At 45.4% G+C, this 21618-nt stretch overlaps 1 pseudogene; it reads left to right on the top strand.

Moving 5' to 3' along the window:
• The first annotated feature begins 883 nt into the window (after positions 1-883).
• LOC114912123 (plexin-B2-like) lies at positions 884-20468 on the top strand (annotated as a pseudogene).
• The last annotated feature ends 1150 nt before the right edge of the window (positions 20469-21618 follow it).

Here is a 21618-nt window from a genome sequence, read left to right as displayed (position 1 = left end):
AATCACTTTGTTTGATATGGTGATGTTTACATTTCAAGCACCAAAATATACACATATGCAACCTGCACCACAGAGCATGTCAGCAGAGAACCCGTCCAATGTGGGTCTGTTCCCCCAGCAGAGGGAGCTGTAGCTGCGCACCAGCTGTCGGATTAACGTTGCACTCCGAGAGGTCGCGCTGCCTCTCCTACGCACCGTGAACGCTGCAGATCCGCTAGAGTTTGTGAAGCACACACAGCCGCTGCGTTCACATTCCTCAAATCCCAGCGCGTGAGTCCGGCGTCGGGCCGCTGCAGTGTGTGCTAGACTGTGGTACGTTATTTAAAAAGGAAAAAAAAGACGTTTGCACTGAAAAACGTGTGTTCCTTAAAATTGTGGAAATTCCAGCAGCAGGATTAGAGCGGCTCTCTTCTTAAAATTGCTTCAATCAATCTATGTGTTACTTCTAACCACTATTCCTCCTGCTGCGAAGCGGTGTAGCTGTTTGGGTCCGAATTCTACACAGTGGGCTTCTCTGTACTTTTCAGACTCAGCAGTCAGAGCAGTGCCCCGTGGCGTGGAGAGGTTATCCAATAAGCAACAGTAGGTTCCCCTCAGGGAAACAGTAGCTAATTGCTGATAGTAATATATATATATACACAGTATGTATGTATGTATGTATATTTTACATCTTTTCGGTGTCCGCTTGCTGCACTTATTCTGATACTACGTGTACTCATATACAGTGATCCCCGTTACCCGCGGTTTCAGTTGCCCCGCGGCCCGAAAATATTATGAAATCTCGTGCCGTCCCGCCCGGGACGTGAATCATCCCTTTGTCCAGCGTATGCACGCTGTATAATAATCCGCTACCCGCCCGTCCGTCACTTAGTGGCGTCGCGGTTACCAGATGATCGACTGTTGCGGTATTGCAGTGCTTGTGTTCAAGTAACATAAGCTAAACTTAATTAAAAAAAAAAAAGAAAAAAATCTATACTTATTACTTATGAGGACCTGGGCGTTGCTCCTTAGTTTTCCTTTCTGCTGGTGGAGAGAGTGGGACTCGGAATGACTGCTCTTACCAGAAAACTTGTGGCAAAACTGTAGAAATTATAGGCATTAACTGTACATTTAATAGATTGGAGTACAAAATTGCTGCCTGCTCTAACAAATTTGTGTGAAGCAAATCATTGCCAGATGTTCAGTGAGCAGGTATATATTGATGACAGATGTATTGTGAAAACGAAAGACCGGATCCTGCTATTTTGTGAAAGTGTGTAGAGCTGACAGTGAAGCATGTGTTCATGTCTACACGTTTGTCTCACTGTATAGAGAGATGACTAACAGTCTCGCACTTAATGTCCTCTTTCAGAAATGGCGTGGTGGACTCTGGCAGTTCTGCTGCTGTCTCTCTCCATAGTCTGCTGTGCGGAATCCATCCAGGAGTTCACATCCAGCACCCTCATCAATAACGTGGTGCAGGACCCCCTCACAGGCCGCATCTATGTGGGAGCCATCAATGCCATCTACCAATTGGACTCCTTGCTCAAGCAGGAGAAGAAAGTAGAGACTGGTCCCAAGAGGGACAGCCGCCACTTCACACCCCCCATCCAGTCCTGCCACGATGCCAAGATGACAGACAACACCAACAAGCTGTTGCTAGTGCACCCGTCTAACGGCTCGCTCATCGTGTGTGGAAGCCTCTTCAAGGGCATCTGCTCCCTGCGGAAACTCGGCAGCATTGACCACCTGATCTACTGTAACGACAGCAAGGGTGAAAAGGCTTATGTGGTCAGCAGTGAGGAGACGGTGTCTGTAGTAGGAGTGATGTCAACCTTCACCAAAGAGAATGATACATTTGATGTGTTTGTCGTGGGGAAAGGCTACGGAAGCCAGGGCAACATGAAGCTTATCAGCACCCGCATCCTGCAGGACTTTGGCAATTGGGATGTGTTTGAGGACATTGTTGAGGCTCCTGCTGTTCAGGTCACCCCATTTGTCAAGAAGTACAGGCACAATTTTCGCTACTCATTCAAGGAAAGTGGCTTCATCTACTTCCTCTTCACCCGCACAAGAAGGGGGCTACATAACAAAAACTATACCTTCATCTCCCGCCTTTGTGAGGATGATCACCATTACTATTCCTACATGGAACTGCAGCTCAGCTGTGGCCCCAACAACATGTACAACAAGGCACAGGCCGCCTTTGTCTCCTCCCCTGGGGAGGAACTGGCCCGAAACCTGAGCGCATCCAGTCAGTACGGCCAAGTGCGGTCGCAGGACAAGATTCTGTTCGTAGTGTCCAGCACCGATGAAGACAAGCCCCGTTCGGGGCTCTGCATGTACCCCCTGAGATATATCAACCAACGAATTATGGAAATCATCAGTGCCTGCTATACAAAAAATGGGAAAATTGGAAACAAAGTAGCTGTTGATTCTCCGTACACAACCTCAACAAATCTATTATGTTCAGTATCAGTCCGTGTAAGTAGCGCTCCGTTTCAAACATGACATTAGCAATGTTTTCAGAAGTGTCTTGAGGTTCTGTAAAGTCGGAACAGTGAAATGGGATAGCTCACCTTAAGGTTTATTGTCTTTATTAGAATTTTCTAAAAGTGAAAACCTGAGTATCCCCTCTTGCACACTTGACAAAGTGATTGTATGAGGAAGCTGACGTTAAAGACTTCTCTCTCTGTGCCCATCAGCAAGACACGCTGACAAAGTACAAATGTAGTGCCGATTTCCTGCCTTCACCGCTGGCCAGCACACCAGGCTTTGCGCTGGCTGCCCAAGCTGTCCACACCACCAGAGACCTGCTCATGGCTGTCGCCGTTGCTGTGGAGGCTGAGCACACGGTGGCCTTTCTGGGAACCAGCAATGGGAAGGTGTACCACGTGAGTACAGCAGCAGAGGGTGTACGGTATCTGAGAGCAGTCCCAGGTACCAGTGTGGTCAAACTCATTTTCATAGGAAAGAAAATGGTGTGAAACTAGAACACAGGTAAACTTCCAGGTACACCTGTCCAGCACACCAGAGGTGTACCGAACTGTCCCTGGACCCAGCTCTGGTGAGGCAGTGAACAAACACCTGCTATTCGACAGAAACCACAGGCATCTGTACGTCACCACAGGAAAAAAGGTACCGTCTTGGGAAGTGGACTGTATTTGTACTCTGTGTAAGACGCTTGATGCTGGATATCCTTGACTCTGTGTCAGATCTCAATGGTACCAGTGGAGGAATGTGATATGATGAAGGACTGCAAGTCTTGCATGGACCTCAAGGATCCCTACTGTGGCTGGTGTGCCTTGGAGGGCAGGTAAGCACTCAGTTCACACCCAGTTAGCAGTGAGATATTCACTACTTTCTACACAACAGTTTGCTCCTACTGCTTTCTGCATGAATGGCTCCTTTGTCTAAGGCATAATAAATGCAGACAGTCCTATTTAACAACACGCCACATTTCACGTATCCATATTTTAATTGAATAAATGGTTTGATCAAAGTCATTGATGGAAAAAGTATGTGAACTTCTAGGGTAATGACATGCTGAAAAGAGGGTAATTGGAGTCTGCGGTCAATGCATTGGGTGTTCCAGTCGACTGAGGTGTGAGTTTGGCCTGCCCTGCCGTAAAAAAAAAAAAAATACACACGGTTTTTAGTACCTGCTCTTCACAGCACAATTCAGTTGAAATACAATAGCCTGATCAAGCCTACATAAGAAAAATACTGAACAAGAGCTGTGTTTGTGGGAGGTTACCATGGAAGAAAGCAGTGCTCTCCAGAAAGACATTACTGCCCATCTCACCTTTGCTGTCAGCCGGGTGTTCACAGCTGGAACAACATTATGTGGACAGGTGAAACAAATCTGACCTTTTCTGGTAACTGTATACAGTATTATTTTTAGAGAAAGCCAAACACTGCATACCCACATCAGTAGCCAATCCTGTGATCTAAAAAAAGGGGTTTTCAAACTGGGGTCCGGAAGAGGGAGTTAGGGGGTCCGCGGAAAACTTGACAGAAAAAAATATTACAGTAATATAATTTTTTACGTAATCTACCTATAGTTTTGTGATTTATGAGTGATTCCTTGTAACGTGTTTATCCCAAAATGCTTTGCGCTCTTTACATTTTGCACTTTTGCGCACGTGGCGCGTGCTAAGAAGCTGCGCACGACTGGCGAAGCCTTATTGTTACCAGCTACTAAAGACATTGTCAGGGAGTTATTGGGAGAGGGAGCAGCACGAAAAGTAGAGTGCGTGCTTGTGTCAGACAGTAACGCAGTGAGCAGATGCATAGGTGACATGGCCAACAATATTGCTTTGCAGCTTTTACAACAAGTGCAGGCCAACGAGTACTGTGGCGCGCGGCGCTCTGGGTTCGGATGGGGCGAAAAAGGACGCGCAGGCAGCGTTCAGGAAGAACGTTTTACTAGAACACCGGCATATGGGGAAATGATGCTCGCGATCCGAGGGCCCCATTTCCTCAAGAACCTGCACCTCATTTTATTTTTTTTTTTTCTTTTTCTTACGGATCAGAATGGGTCACCAGCTTACCCAAAGGTGTCTGACTCCACACACTGTCCAAAGCGACAGGAACTAATATCTCCATTCATCATTTCTGATAATTAAAATCTTTATTCAATAAATAAATCCTGAAAAACTGCCATGCCAAAAATAAAATTAAATAAAACAATAAGATCAATAAGTCCAACAAATATGAGAGAAAAGAAAAAAACGCATGGCAGAACCTTTAACACACTTAAAAAAAAAAAAAAAAAAACCTGCACCTCAAGCCCGCCTTCCCAGCCTGCTGTTTTTTTTTTCAAACTTTATTTAATAAAGTTATCAATAATACATACAACCAAAACAATTCATTAAAATCCACAATCAAACAAATCCAACACTGTTTTCCTACAGTTGGTCAACAAAATCACAAAGCAACCATTACATAAAATACATTGTCAAGACAAAGTCTTTCCCATAACAATCCCCTTTCTGGCTTCAAAGAATATAACTGACCCATGTCTTCCCCACACCAACATCCACAAAAGGACTGTCCCAGCCTGCTTAGCGCCACCAGGTTGGTTTGGTTCGTTTGTTTTTGCTCCCCTCCCCTCATTGGCAAACAGAGACACCCCTTTATTATCCCCTCAAGTCCCCCCAAGGGTTGCACTCTTTATTCACATTTTCCCCATAATGCAACTATTTACAATAAATGCATTCCCTGCTGGAGGATGTGGTGGTGCAGCGTGTTTGGCTGGGTCTCGCTCTCTGGTGGGTCTGGGGTTTGAGTCCCGCTTGGGGTGCCTTCCAACTGACTGGAGTCCCATCCTGGCAGTGTCCCTTTCCCCTCCAGCCTTGCACCCTGTGTTGCTGGGTTAGGCTCTGGTTTGCCACGACCCCATTTTGGGCAAGCTGTTTCAGGCTGTGTGTATGAGTGAGAGAGAGTGAAAGAGACTTTTGGCTGCAGCGAGTTGCCAAATAAAAGAAAATTACTGAAACAGCATTTCAGATGTGCATTTATTGTAATGTGAATTGTAATATGTCTTTACATTATATAAAAGTCTTTACACATAAAAATATATAGTTGCCTTTATAATTTAGGCAAGGGGGTCCCTTGCACAGAATCATCATATTTGGGGGTCCTCGGGATTAAAAAAGATTGAAAACCCCTGATCTGAAACACAAAAGAAGTTTGGTCATGGCTGTGATCCGAAACGCAGGAGTAAATCAGTAACGGATTGGCTCGGACAGAAGCAGTTCCATATTTTACAATGATCAGAAGAGAGTCCTGACCTCAATCCCTCTGAAATGCTGTGGTGTGATCTCAAGCAGGCTGCTCATGCAGGCCAAAAATATAGATGAACTCAAACATTTCCTGTAGTGCAATGGGCCAGAATTCTTCCCTACTGTTGTAAAGGTATAATGTTTGAACTTATTGCCAATAAAGGATGTTCCACTCGATACAAAATATTTTTCACTTTTTTTTTTATTTCCATCAGTGACTGATTTTTTTCAACTGTTTGTTCAATAAAGATATCATCACATTGTACACATCATCTGAAACCACTTATCCCATGCGGGGTTGCAGGGAGCCAGAGCCTAACCCAGTAGCACAGGGCATATGGCTGGAGGGCGGGAGACACACACCCGCCGCAAGGCACCCCAAGTGGGACTCGAACCCCAGACCCGCCGGAGAGCATGACCCGGTCAAACCCACTGCACCACCACGCCCCCTCAATAAGGATATGGTCATGTAAAATGTGTGACGACGTCTATTAAAAGACTGATGAACATTGACTCTTAAGTACAGTTTGTTTCTTTCACCATATGCACCGGCCTTCATCACATAAGTAGCTGCATAAAACTTTACCAGAATATTGCCGATTTCTAGTCACCTTTCTTTTTTTTTTGAGATGCATATAAACATTTATGTTACATTGCAGTGGCTCTGTAAAGGATTGATCCGAGCATGATCATGAACAATTATGCCTTACATGAACTTAAGACATCATGGGTGAAGTGAGTCTGGAAGAGATGAGTTTTAAGACCCTTTTTAAATGTGGACAGAGATTCAGCAGTTCTGAGCGAGAGGGGGAGGTCATTCCACCACAACGGAGCCAGAACTGAGAACCACCTCGCTTTACCTTTCGCGCGTGGGAGCACCAAGCTGGCAGATGTGGAAGAGCGTAGAAGTCTGGTTGGCGTGTAGCAGATGATCAAGTCTTGTAGATACCTGGGAGCAGTTCTATTGATGCATTTGTAGTCAATAACCAGGGTCTTGAATTTGATGTGGGCAGCTATAGGAAGCCAGTGCAGAGAAACGAGTAGAGGAGATACATGGGAACGCTTCGGCAAGACAAACACAACTCGCGCAGCAGCATTTTGTATCAGCTGTAGAGGTTTGGTGGCAGTAGCAGGAAGGCCAGACAGGAGAGAGTTGCAGTATCCAGACAAGATGTCACCATGGCCTGGACAAGTAGTTGGGCAGAGTTGTTAAATTCCAAAGGTTCCCTGCCAAAGATTCTGTCTGTCTACTTACATCTTCACCTCATAGTTAAAAGCAATATTGAGAAGGTCTTGGAATCCACACTGTTGGAGCTGTGTAGACGGAAGGCTTTGGAAGTGGTTCGTACAGAGTGGGCTGGAGCAGTGGCTCATGGGTATCCTTTCTGCTGCAGGTGCACCAGGAAGTCTGACTGCAGGAAGGCAGAAGAGGAGAAGCACTGGCTGTGGAGTCCTCAGAACCAGTGTGTGGAAATAACATCTTTCCAGCCACCAAATCTGAGCTGCAAGAAGATGCAGAAGGTATGAGAGGTTGACTTTGCCTGTATCTCCTACGCCAAGGAACATACACTTTAGACCCTTGCCCAGATTTTACCAAAGGGCATGTTTTCAACATAGGAGAAGAGACATTGCCAGATACTGGAAAATTCTGCAGAAGAACCCCACAATGAGTATCTTATCATTTCCAGTTTTAGAATTTGCATCATGTCGTTCATCCAGTGCACATGGGAGAGACACACACACACACACACACACACACACACACACCATCTTTCTAACACTTTAAAATAAAGTCGAAGGTTACGGCGACTGCAGTTTTTTAGGATGTGGTTACTTGTATACATACCTGAGTTTACATTAACTGGAGGTTTGTAAAGTACAGTTTTCCCCGTTTTAGGTTGTTGATATGTTTCCTCTTTTGTAAGAAATATGCAAACACTTCCGGGAGATTCACAATTAAAAGTGTTGCTAATCATTTAACTTGATTCATTTTACGTTGAAATTCATAAATTCCGCAGTTCCGGCTGTTCAGATGATTTTTGAGCTATTTAATAGTTATGTTAATGTAAACTTTACTCCCACGAACTTGGATGTTTTATTGACTAACTGTGCTATGACACTGTTTGTAGAGCTGTTCAGAATAGCGCTGTTTACAGTGTGTAATGTCTTTTATTTCAATATTGTCTCCATATTCAGTTTGATCTTGGATCACATAGTGTGTGCATGTCAGAGGTCCTTGATCTGTGTGCTTTATTTGCGGGTTGACATCAACGTGGCTTCTCTCCCCAGCATTGGAGGGGATGACAGTCTGAAATGCATTTTTGGCAATTTTGAAAGTGAAGCGAAAATGGGCGACTCAAAGATCACTTGTGATCTGCCGAAAGTCACCGAGATTCCTGTCACTCCCAAAAATAAAGGTGAGTTTCCCAGCTGTGTGCCATGGTGCAACGGTGAGCAAAGTCATTGTAGCTTTTAAACACCTTTCCCGGAGAGGTCTTGCCGGCAGGCGACGTAACCCTTTGCTAACCCGTGTGCCTTCAGATTTTGTCCAAGTGGCCGCGAAGATCTTTGTGAATGACGAGGTGGAGTTGGCGTCCAGCTACTTCACCTTTTATAACTGCAGCGCAGCCGCGAGGCAGGCGGAGAACACACCGTGAGTGGCGGCGTCAGGGTGGGGCGGGTGCCCATTACAGCATAATGTCATGATGTGCCTGCCTAAGGCACTTCTTCGAAATCAGTCTCTGCTTTTGTCTTTCACTTTGACTGCATGGGCAAGAATTGTTCTTGAGGGGATTCTTGGAATATCTACAAACATCTATATATATATATATATATCCATCCATTATATTTACTTAGCAGACACTTGTCTCCAGAGCAACTGCCACTGAACTCTAGGTAGTGTTACAAGTCCACACACTTTGGACACCAAAGTGACTTACACTGCTAGGTACGCTACTTACAAGGGCTCACTCATCCATACATCAGTGAAACACACTCTCTCTTCTTCTGTCACTCACACACTATGGAGGAACCTGAACAGCATGTCTTTGGACTGTGGGAGGAAACCCATGCAGACACAAGGAGAACATGCAAACTCCACACAGGCTGAGTGGGGATTGAACTCACACCCTCTCGCACCACCCAGGCACTGTGAGAAAGCAGTGCTACTCATTGTGCCACCCGTTCGTTCATCCATCCATCCCTGTATCCATTTTACGGGGCAGCTGATAGCGTTGACTTTAGAGCTGCTGCCTTTGGATCCAAAGGTTCAGTACCGGTTCAGATCTCACCTGTTACACTCCTGTAATACCCTTGAGCAAGGTAATTGCTCCAATAAAATTACCCAGCTGTATAAATTGTAAATAGCTGTAAGTACCGTACCGTTGTAAGTTGCTTCGGAGAAAAGCGTCAGTTAAATGAATAAATGAAAATGTAAATCCGGATGACTGGTCTCTGTTAATGCTACAGGTTTTGGGAAGGAGAAGATCAGTCAAGACAGTATTAATGTTCTCACCCTGGTGCCTTGGTTGTTTGCGTTTGCTAACAGGTGCATGTCGTGTGTGGACAGCGAGTGGAGCTGCCAGTGGAACACTCAGGAATTCATCTGCGATGACAGCGATGACTCCGTGGGTGATCACATTATCAAACATAAAGAAGTAAGAAATGAGGCAGCAGCAGCACGTCTCACCTATTCCTGTCTGCCTTGTGCCAGGTGTCTTAAAAATGAAAAAATGCCCCGTGTTTGACATTCGCAGGGAGGTAAGTGCCCAGTATTTGAGAATCCAACTCTGTCTCTCATTCCTGTGGGTTACGAAACCTCCATCGAGTTCACTGGAAAAAACCTCTGTGTTTATAAGGTGAAAGATTTTTCTTCATATCTACCTGTTGACTGTGATAAGTAATAAAATAATTTATCGTTGCCTTTTTTTTTTTTTTTTTTTTTTTTTAAAAGTAGAGATTGCCTTGAAGATTATAGTGGATTCTGGGTTACACTGTTTGTCTACCTTATCTCTTCCAGGGCAGAGAATTCAAGATTGGCACCGAGCTGATGGTGCCCACTGAGGAAATGGTCACTATAAAAGATTCAGACTACAATTTAAAGGGATACAAGGTCAGTGTTGGACTGAATTTCATTGCCTTGGTGTTCTGAGCGGCTCTGTTGCCCGCACCTTCGCTTGCGCTATGCTGACAGGGGGCAGAGGGCCACACTAGCGCTGTGGAATACCACGGAGTAGCCTGTGGAGCAGCTTCCGAGCTCACCTCCTAGGTGTCTGGATAAGGGTTCGACATGCATAGATGAAAGCGCAAAGCAACCACCAAGTGTGTGAGTCCCAGCTGTTGCAGCTTTTCCTTCGCGAACAGTGTCCTGCAGCCAGGGATGTATTGTACTGCACAACGTGCCCCAGAACACCTTCCTTCTCTTGCCTGTATGGGAGGGAAAGAGGAGGGAGCGGAGCTGAGTTGCCAGTAAGTGCACCAGCTGTCCCTCAGGGCCTGGCCTCCTGCTCACTCGGTGGCTTTTGTGGCAAAAAAGGTTGTACCAAAGTAGTTTGATATTGTAGCAGCCCCTTATGAACACAGCAGATGTTTTGGGTTAATGTGCTTGGGTGCTGCTTGGCTCTCCTGTTTTTCAATATCTGTCAGTTAAAGAATTGTTTACTCACACAGTGGTGAACTATTTCTGATGGAAGACTTTCAGTCACATGTGGATGCCCAATGTGCTAGCAGCAGATGTGCAGGGCTCATAGCTGAGCCTTAAAGACCCAGGTTCAAATCTCACCTCCTGCTGTTGTAGAACCTGTGAGCAAGCTACTTAATTGTTCCAGTAAAACTGCCCAACTGTATCAATGGGTACAATCAGTGTAAGCAGCTAAATGGTGTTTATGACTAACATTTAAATAACTATAATGGTAAATGTTTAAGTAACTACTGCTCTTTACTCAGGGTAAGTACCTTTCACTGGGGTACTACAGGTGGGATTCAAACCTGCAACCTTTGGGTCCAAAAACAGCAGCGCTAACCAGTATGCTACCAGCTGGCCTGCGTGTAAATGTCTAAATGGTAATGTAAGCGTTGATGCCTGGATAATAGATCATCGTAATATCAAGACCTCTCGGAATTTTTGCAGTTTGCAAGCACCGAATGTTAATGTTGCTTTTTCTTCGTTCCCGGGACCAGTTTGCGTATGACGAAGCGCGAACAGTTGACGTGCTCTTCTACATCAAGGACAGAAAGACACATAAGAAGATTAACAGCAAACTAAACGGTAGGCCTGACAGTCAGACGTGGACTGTTCGGACCGCAGCCGTGCGCACAGGGGATGGTAAAAACAATGAGTTGAACTGATTCTTATAACTGACTGTTCAGTTAAGTGACCTTGCGCATGGAAGTCGTCAAAAAATGAATGGAAATTGGTGTCGTGTGCGGTGTGCTGATGGTGGTGTCCACCCCTCACCTGCAGTGACGCTATACAACTGTGCAGTGGGCCGTGAGGACTGCAGCCTGTGCAAGAGTGCAGACCCCATCTACAGTTGTGTGTGGTGCGATAAAACCAAGTCCTGCGAGTATCGGAAAAGGTGTCCGAGTGGTGAGCGGAGGAGGGACTGTCCCAACCCTGAAATCACTGATGTGAGTTTCTGGAGACGCTGCACCATGTTTTCTCTGTATCATACAAAAAATAGCACATTTATTACCTCCTGTCCTTTTATCTATCCAAGCAAATTAATAAATTTCCTTTTGGTCATAGCTAAAAACTGCCAGATCTCATGTCTAACAGTTCACTTGGTGTCTAATCTCCTACCATGAATACTATTCTATATCCGATTTGTTAACAAAAAAAAAAAAAAAAAAAAATACTTTTGGCAATCCTAATGCTGGCATTGGCTTACTTCTACCAAGGCAAAAGTAATCTAGTTATTTCTATTAGTGACACACCTGTCCCTTTGGAGCAGGATGGTAATGGTTTTATTAGAATGAATGACTTTTTCCCTCACGAAAAATGCACGTACAAAACAAACATCTCACAAATACACCAATTTACCTTATCGTTTTTCTACCGAAAGTAATAACAAGAAGGGATAAACTCTGGCAAACATTTCCCCCCCCCCACGGGCTCTCTAATCGTTACAAAATGCAGATAACCTGTCTGTACATTGTAAGTATGTATCTGAAGAGGAAATGCTCTTTTTTCAGATCATACCTCGGTATGGGCCTCTGAAAGGGGGGATTTCACACACACACACACACACACACGCATTTTCAGAACCGCTTGTCCCTTACGGGGTCACGGGGAACCGGAGCCTACCCGGCAACACAGGGCGTAAGGCCGGAGGGGGAAGGGGACAGACCCAGGACGGGACGCCAGTCCGCCGCAAGGCACCCCAAGCAGGACTCGAACCCCAGACCCACCGGAGAGCAGGACTGCTGTCCAACCCACTGTGCCGCCACACCCCCCTGGGGGGATTTCAGTGACCGTCAAAGGCTCCAACCTGGGTATCGTGAAAGAGGACATAGAGAGCATCAGAGTGGCCGGAGGGCCCTGCGTGCACCAGGAAGAGAAGTACTCCGTGTCCACCAGGTACAGCAGAGCACCCGGTCACCTGCACTTTTGCAAACAGGCATTGTTGGCATTTTCTCACCTTAGCTCATCTCCTTGCTTTGTGCCAGCTCCATATGAGACAATGGTTGCTTTGGGTTCGACTTCCTATCCTTACCTACGGAGTTAAACATGCACGCGGTATATTCGTATACGTGTCAAATCCTTGAGAAGAAAGCTGGTGTTTATTGATCATATTGTACAGATTTAGGGTGACATTAGTGTTGTGCTAATTTCAGTGGGGGCCGGATAATTTTTATCGTCGGCACCGGGCTTGACCTCGTCCAGAACGCTGCCGTGAAAGTGATGCCCTCCAGCGAGCAGTCAGGCATCACCAGTCCACTGAAGGTTTGTGTCCGATGAAAGGCTTCTTACCAGAAGACCACTCCCAGTGTCCAGTGCCTGTCTTCTCTGCTTTTTGGAACAGTAGGGGTTTTAAGTAATGGAGCACCTATAGCACCAGCATTCCACCAGTATTTTAATGTGTGTGTATACATTTGTTGTGGGTCAGGTAGGAGCCATGGACTCTACTCTGGTGTCTCTCTCAGTCTGATCCTTCCCTTGCAGTCTGAAGTGGAGGTAAAAGGCGAAAATGACACAGTAATGCAGTTCTCCTCCCCGACGGTGAACGTGACCGATGGGATAGCGTCTCTCAGGACCTACATCGTCATGGACAACATTGAGCTTGAGCTCAAGCCTTTTGACTACCACCCGGATCCTACGTTTGAAGAGAACCAGAAAAGGATTGTTTCAGAGAACAGCATCATATCTGTAACTGTAAATATAATCTTCTGTTGGCATTATTTAGGAGTAGCTCCTGCAGAATTGTTTTATACCCACCAAACATTTCCATACTGTTTTTGTTGTCTGTTTTAACATGTAAAATTACAGTTGAGAAAAGCAACGGTTACAGGTGATGTAATGTCCCCAGTTTTCTTGATAAAACCCAGTTGATACAGTACTTCTGAAATACAATAAATTCTCAGTATTAGAGCTTTTGCAGTTAACACAGAACAGTGTGGCCAAGCCATCTTCTTGTCTCTCGCACCCAAGGGTAAAGGTTTCGCCAAAGCAATGACAGCCCAAGAAGCAGAAGCCTTTGTGGGAGACGTCTCTTGTGGGGTCAGCATCTTACAGAATGACATGCTCTTCCTGGACTGGACCCAACCAACATCTTGCTTCAAGAGGCCCAAGAGAGACACAAAGTCAGATTTGCTGGAACTTAAGGTAAGGCACTGTGCTGTGCAGAGAAGGATTCCTGAATTGAAGCTTGAAGAGGAGAAAAGGCTGCTCAGCTTTACTGAAGTTGCTAAATAAAACTACAGCTTTAGTGGAGTTGCCTGAATGCCTATGGTTTAATTCTGCTCCAACTGTATCGTTTCTGCTTCCTTCAGATTAAGTTCGGCCATGGGCAGTGGATTGTAGGCTCAGTGGAGTATGAAAAGAAGACTGAGGCATCCTGGACATCTCCCCTGGACATCATAATTCCTGCAGTGATTGCCCCGATGGTGGGGATCACCATAATCATAATCATAGCCTCAGTGTGCTGCTACAGGTAAGTGACTTTGTTTTAAACCTCAGAGCATGAATTCCAAATTTGGAACATTGCTGTTCGTATGCCCTTCAACTGCTACACCCCAGCCAGGCCCCTTCGCTCGTCTACTTCTGCTCGCTTGGTGGTCCCGCGCACGAAAGGTAAAGCTTGGAGATTCTCGGTTCTGGGTCGTATCTTATAATATTTAAAAAAAAAAAAAAAAGGTGGGAGGGTATCGGGATTTGTCTGTCCTGTGTTTTATGCACCTACACGAATGATGAACCTCGGTGCAGCAAGTGGTAGGTAACAAACTAGGTTTGCTTGAGACTTTCATGTCTGCAGCTATGTCTCCTTCTCTCAATGCAATGCATAAATTGTACTTTTGCTGAGATGTATGTCGCTTTGGACAAAAGCGTCTACTACATGAATAAATGTAAATGTAATGTCAACTGAGAGAACATAAGTTATCACACATCCTGAGTTTTCTTTAAAAAAAAATAAAGATAAAACTGTGGGTAGGGAGTTACATAACACCGTTACTCAGTGTATGAATTTTATTGCTTCTTCTTTTGAGGCAATTTTGTAATTTGATCATTTGCATGCGTGTGCACAGGAAGCAAGCTGAGAGAGAATATGAGAAACTGAGACAGCAGCTCAAGAACCTGGAGGGGAGCGTTCGTGACCGCTGCAAGAAGGAGTTCACAGGTCTTTTCCATAACTAATAATCTGCTCATCTGCAGTCTTTACTCTGGCTCTTACCACTTGCAAGAGCCCTTTAATCTACAGTTGCACAATCCCCTATATAGCGCATGTAAAGTTTTATTCCTAACCCTTTTCAGAGCTCATGATTGAAATGGAGGACCACACCGGTGACCTCAGTGAACCCTGTATCCCCTTCCTGGACTACAAGACCTACACAGACCGCGTTTTCTTCCTGCCTTTCAAGAACAGCGCCAGTGACGTGATGATCACTGGCAATCTGGACATTCCTGAGGCGAGGAGGGCCACAGTGACGCAGGCCCTCAACCAGTTCCTCAACCTGCTGAATAGCAAGCCTTTCCTTCTCAGTGTAGGTCCTAACATCAGTGCAGCTCCCAAAACCTTTCCTTAGTGTCACAAGTGCCTAAAAACTGCATATTTGTGTCTTTTCCCACCTGTTCTTTGCTGCTCCAGTTCTTTTTTAATGTGAAATTAATACAATCCTCACAATCATCACTGGGGAGTGCAGTGGCACAGCGGGCTTGGCCAAGTCCCGCTCTCTGGCGGGTCTGGGGTTCGAGTGTGCTCTTGTCATTCAGTGGGTGACTCCTGGGCTGTGGGTTTATGTGCGAGTTCAAATTCAAATGTCTGTGTGGAGTTCATACGTTTCCCCTGTGTTTGAAAGAGAGGGGGCTCGGGATGCCTTGCGATGGACTGGCGTCCCGTCCTGGGTGTGTCCCCTCCCCCTCCAACCTTGCGCCCTGTGTTGCCGGGTTAGGCTCCGGTTTGCCGCGACCCCTCTTGAGATAAGTGATTTCAGCCTGTGTGTGATCACAATCATCAGACTGGCTTTCACAGCATAAAAGTTAATGGATTTTATGTGTTTTCCAGCTTGTATAGCACATAATTTAGAATGATATATGAGGTGCATAGCAGATCGTGCCTTTGTCAGTTCATCCGCACCTTAGAGGGGCATCCTGACTTCAATGCCCAGTCAAAGGGCTACTTTGCCTCCCTGCTGACGGTGGCGCTTCACGGCAAGTTGGACTACTACACAGACATCATGAGGACACTCCTGTTAGAACTCATGGAACAATATGCCCAGAGCAAGAACCCCAAGCTCATGCTGCACAGGTGAGGTGTATAAGACCAGCGTATCTTTAAGGTGTCTCAGAACGGCCCTTTTTTTTTTTTTTTTTTTTTTTTTTAATAATGTGATCTTCCCCTGCCCACTTTAAAAAAAGTAATTTCTCTGCCCCTTACCTGTAGGTCAGAGACGGTGGTGGGGAAAATGCTGTGCAACTGGATGTCTATCTGTCTCTATCAGTTCTTGAAGGTATCATCTTTTGTGACACAAAATTAAAAGGGGCAACATGAAGGACAAGTCGATGACCAAAGCCATCACAGAGCTTTATTTGATGCGGTTGCTGTCTGTCAAGGTTGGTTTGTTAATAGCCTGCTGCAGTTAGAATGCTAAATACGCTGGGCTGGTGAAGCCTACAATACATTAATATGCAGCAATTTGGTTGTGCATTGCTAAGAATCCAATCATACTTCTATATTCTAGCCCTGAATATGTAAAAGATCGTTCTAATAATTAAATCTGTATTTGGAATGCAAAGTGAAATATTTGGATTAGTATTTGGATATCATATTGTGGTACGCAGCGCCGTGGGCTTGGTTGGGGCGAAGAAGGACGCAGAGGTACCGTTCATCTCGAACATTTTATTGAACACCGGCACCAGGGACCCCGTTTCCTCCAGGACCTGCGCGTCTCGCCAGCCTTCCCACCCTGCTTAGCACCCCCAGGCTCACTCCTCTTTCTCCCCTGGCAGACGCAATCAGCCCCTTATATCCCCCGCACGTCACCAAACGCTAACCCATGACAATAAGCATATTTCCCCCTCAAAACTGTAACGCAGGTCGTTACAATATATTTATCAGATTTCATGACAGAAATACAGGATTGCTATGCTTTTGAAAACGGCTCCTCCTCACCTGGACTTGCTTACATATGCGCAAATGTGTTTGTTTCAGGGCACTCTACAACAGTTTGTGGACGACTTCTTCCGCAGTGTCCTCTGTTCATCCGTTGGGCCCCCAGCAGTCAAGTACTTTTTTGACTTCCTGGACGAACAGGCACAGAAGCACGACAACGTGGATGACCAGACCATTGACATCTGGAAGACCAGCAGGTAGAGTGCTCTTGCCGTCTCTGGCAGAGAGAATTCCCGAGAAAGCAGCGCTGGAGCTGTCAGTTTTCAGAGACAAATGCTTCACGGTGAGGGGAGGCGCAAGGGCGTGGGGGTACTGCTTGGGGTTTCTTGCGACAGACTGGCATCCCGTCTTGGGTGTGTCCCCTCCAGCCCTGTGCCCTGTGTTGCCGGATTAGACTCCGGCTCGCCGCAACCCTGCTCGGGACGAGCAGCTTCAGACAGTGTGTGCGCGTGTGCGTGCTTGACACTGTATTTTTCGTTTAAAATTCCTACTGAGAGCTCCGTACACACTGGATACGTTGATGTGGAATTTATACCGCAGTAAACCATCTGCGTCATATACATTTATCTTTGATTGACAGGTTCTTCTGGCAGCATAGACTAGAAGTGTTGGTATTGTGAGAATGAGTGATGAACAGTGTAATTACAACACTTTTGGCTTACTGATGAATTTGTGTACTATTACATGCTGAACAGACAGCATAATTATGTCCCCTGCTAATTTATTAAATCCACTTCTTTCTGTTCATTTGTTTGGAACATCTCTCTGGGTACTAAATCAGAGATGAATTCCAAACTTATTTGGCTCAGATGCCCCAACTCTTAAATAAATGTGGGGGAAGAAGTGTCTATTTTCTGCATTTTTAAAATTAATCTGCAACACAATAATGCATTTGTATGATCCCTGTATCGTGTGCCTCGGTACTCAGTTGATAAGGCAAAGTGAATTGCAGCCAGATTCTAACTCTGATTAATTGTGGGAGTATTCATTGGGACATATGAGAGCTGAGAACAGGAATAACATCCAGAAACAGGGTTAAAGATGAGGCCACAGTTATATTTGCATAGAATGAGTGTGAGTGCTAGTGTGTGTTTCTTGAAAAGGCTTGTGTCTCCACAGCTTGCCTTTGAGGTTCTGGGTGAACATCCTGAGGAACCCCCACTTCATCTTCGACATTCACGTGAACGAAGTGGTGGACGCCTCCTTGTTTGTTATTGTCCAGACCTTCATGGATGCCTGCACCAAGAGCGAGCGCAAGTTGAGCAGGGTGAGCCTGGGAGCGCTTTGACATTACACCATTGTTGATGTTAAGCAAAGGGAAGGATCCATGAGCCAGGACTTCATTTTTTTCTCCAGCCCGTGATCCCTCTGTAACCATTTTCCTTTGGCTTTATTCCTTACAGGATTCCCTGAATCACAAATTACTCTATGCAAAGGAAATCTCCACATACAAGAAGATGGTGGAGGAGTAAGTACTGTCAGGGCTATCACTTGGTAATCTCACCATTTCCTACCATCTGCAAAAATCCCTTTGCCTTTGATCAAGATGACCTGTCTCGGCTTGTATTTGTCCATAGTTACTACAAGGGCATCAGGGAGATGGTGCCCGTCAGCAACCAGCATATGAACACCCACTTAGCGAAGGTGTCACGGGTGAGTGAGTTTTCCACTATTGCCCTTGTACTTACATTTACATTTATTCATTTAGCAGACGCTTTTATCCAAAGTGACATACATCTCAGCAACAATACAATTTGTGCGTTGCATTAAGAGAAGGAGACATGGCTGTAGACATGTAATTAAGTAAACCTAGTTTGTTACTATCCACTTGATGCACCGATGTTCATCGCTCACGTAAGTGCAGAATAGATACTTCTGTGAGGTTGTGATGTTATGTCTTATGTGGACACAGTGAGGAGCCAGAAGATCTTACTTTCAAAGGGGGTGTAGATATGGCTGCTTCGGCTGGTTTTGGTCAGTCCTAGAAGTTCCTTACTTCAAGTTGTTCTTTGTCTCGCAGTCTCACACAGGCAAACTCAGCACCCAGGTGGCTCTGCATCAGCTGTACCAGTATGCAAACAAGTACTATGATGTGGTATGTGACTCACTCTCCCTTTCCTGTCAGACACATATGAACACAAGGATCTGAGATCGAACACGACGCTGTGCATCTTCTCTAACGGAATCTGTTCTTGCCTTCCTTCCAGATCATCACCTCCTTTGACGAGGACCCCGCTGCCCAGAATAAACAGCTTGCTCTGAGACTGCAGCAGATAGTGGCTGTACTGGAGAACAAAGTGACAGACCCCTAACCTCTGTAGGAGGGCGGGGGCCGGTTTTGGTACTGTGGGGCCAGAAATTAAAGCGGAGTTTATTTCATATGGCCTGAGTCCTGAGTGGAATAGCAAAGATGTGGGGAAGGGAAGGAATGGGGCTGTTCCGAGGAACCCCCCTCCCCCCCATCTTAAACGTTTGTTGTGTCTGAAACGGTGTCACAATTCCCTAACGGTTCTCAAAGTCGATCCCCCTCCCTGTGCTGGTCCAGATCATACAACACGTGCCAAGGGGCCGAGGGATCTGCAGGAGACACCACACCAGACGTTCTCAACGATGAGACATGTGACCATTGCAGCCCGGCCTTTGAAATAAGCCCTTCCTTAATTACAGGCTTTATCTGTTCAGCTGTTGTTAGTTGTTGTTGTTCAGTTAAATGTTCAATTTCTTCCAGTATAAAAAAAGTTTAAGAATAGTACAGAATATTAGAATAAGATTAAGAATTAAGTTTATAGTTTTTATTGTGCATTTTTTACCCAGAAAGCCTTATATATTTACATTTTTTGTTTTTGATATGTCATATTTTTGTGCCTGATAAATGTTCTCCAGTTGTTCAATGATGGGAAGGATGGGACCTCTGTTTTGAAGTGAGATATAAAGTTAAGGGTCTGGAATCTGTTTATTGGACCGCCAGTGACCAATGTGTTCATTTCCTTGCCTGTTGGGCCTTCTTGTCCTCATCCTCTGTACAAGGGGGTTGTGCAGAAAACAGCACTGCAGCATGGGAGAGCACATATCGCAGTTAACCATACTGTCATAAGAGGCACCTCTGTCACTCTGCGGACACCCCCATCTCTCATTTTCGGTGGAGTAGATGTATCTATTCATGATTAGATCTCACTTTTTTATTGTTACTTTATCATTATTATCTTTGCGACAGCTGTTGTTGCTCTCAGCTCTTTTTCCAATGTCTACTTCAAAGTTTAAAGGAGTCATACTGACATTCTGAAAAATGTTAGAAGTCTTTCACATTGTCACCAGCCTGTTTCGGTATGAGCCATATCCTTTCTGATGACGATGACGATGACATACTTAGTTCTGTTTTTCTCTGACTAAATGCTTGTAAATTGTTGCATTTCTAATCTTCAGTAAACTGGTACCGTAAAATGTATGATTGCTAACCAATTATTTTACTGAGTCTTGTGAATCAGGTAGCTCTTACCAGGTGATTTGGTGCGGTTCCCTGTCTACCCTTTAGTCTCTCTCGACTGCTGTTGCCCAGGTCTCAATGCTGGGCCCCTTACTCTTCTCTATCCACATGTTCTCCCTTGGCTGTCATCGAGTCTCATTGACTTTCCCATCAGTCCTATGTCGATGATATCCAGCTCTGACTCAAGTATGTTCTTCTTTCAGCTCACTGAAGGCATAACCTAGTCCAGCAGATACATCCTGCACAACTTCAGCTGAATAAACATTTGGCTTACAACACACTCTATGCAGCTTCTTCCTGGTTCAGGCCATTGTAATATCCTACCTACACTACTGCATATCCCTTGTGTCTGCTCTTCTGGCCTCTACCAGCGAGCCTCTCCAGCTGATCAAGAACCCCTGCATGAATTGTATTTGACTTGCCAAGGTATTCCCATGAATCGTTCTTTGTCTTTCTCTGTTGGCTTCCTGTAGCTGCTGGGTTCAAGTTTAAATCTCTGGTGCTTGCCTACAAGACCATCGGTGGATTTGCTCCCAGATACCTCAAGAACATGATCACTTTCAATGGCACAGCCAGATTCTTATGCTTCTCCAACTCTAGCCATTTCATAGTCCTGCCAGGAAAAGTCCAAAATCAGAAGTCTAAAGGTTCTTTGTCTGTGTATCAATGTGGTGGAATTAACTTTTTTTCTCTCCCTCAAGATTGTCATGGTCGCGTCTGAGGGAAGCGGCGGACCCAAGTGCAGAGCGGTAATCGTGGTGTCTTCGGGGAAATTCAAGAGAGGAGGTCAGAGGACGGGCAAAGGGTCTTCGAGGTGCGAACGTCGTAACGGAGGATCCAAAAGGCGAGGTCAGTGTACAGGCAAGAGGTCGATGATCCGAAGGAGGCAGTAGATTGGGGGAACAAGGGACGGGTTCGGGGAAGGCTTTCGGGAACAGGAAATGGCTGGAGAAGGTCGCTAACGAGGAGGCAGTTCAAGGTTCCGCATCAGCGGGTTGTCCGACGCAGCCTTTTATGCTGCAGTCTGCGTTGCGTCCCAGGTGTTCCGTGTTGGCCCGGAGGTGTGGGCGTGGCAAAGATCTAGGGAGTCACTCCACAAAATCCATCTCTTCCAGATCCATTTCTCTACTAATTTTATTTGCTCCAGAAATGTGGACATTTTTAAAAAAATGTACTCCCCAAATTCTTTACACAACTCTTTGTGTAATGTATGCTTGCAAAAATGGTATTGGACTAAATGGCTATGAGTTTTACCTCACTTTGTTTTTTTGGCTGTGGAGAATAACTTTCTCTGTAGATCTGTTTGATCGTACCTCTAAGAAACAGGAAGGTGCAGGGTTTTTGGTGGCTTATCTGCCATCCCCGCAGGGTGATGCAGAGATTTTGTTTCAAATTGTTTTATACCAGATAGTCCAGAATAGGCTTTTCCTTGAAGACGTCGGCAGCCCCTGGGGAGGGCGAGAGACCATCACTGGCAGTGAGGATGATGGCTGGAAGGATACAGGCTTTGAAGAATACGAGCGCATTTCTTTTGTTCATGAGA

This window comes from Scleropages formosus, chromosome 13 (assembly GCF_900964775.1).
Source record: "Scleropages formosus chromosome 13, fSclFor1.1, whole genome shotgun sequence".
Taxonomy (NCBI): domain Eukaryota; kingdom Metazoa; phylum Chordata; class Actinopteri; order Osteoglossiformes; family Osteoglossidae; genus Scleropages; species Scleropages formosus.
The sequence above is the reverse complement of the archived record's forward strand: the minus strand, read 5'-3'. Positions and strand labels throughout refer to the sequence as shown.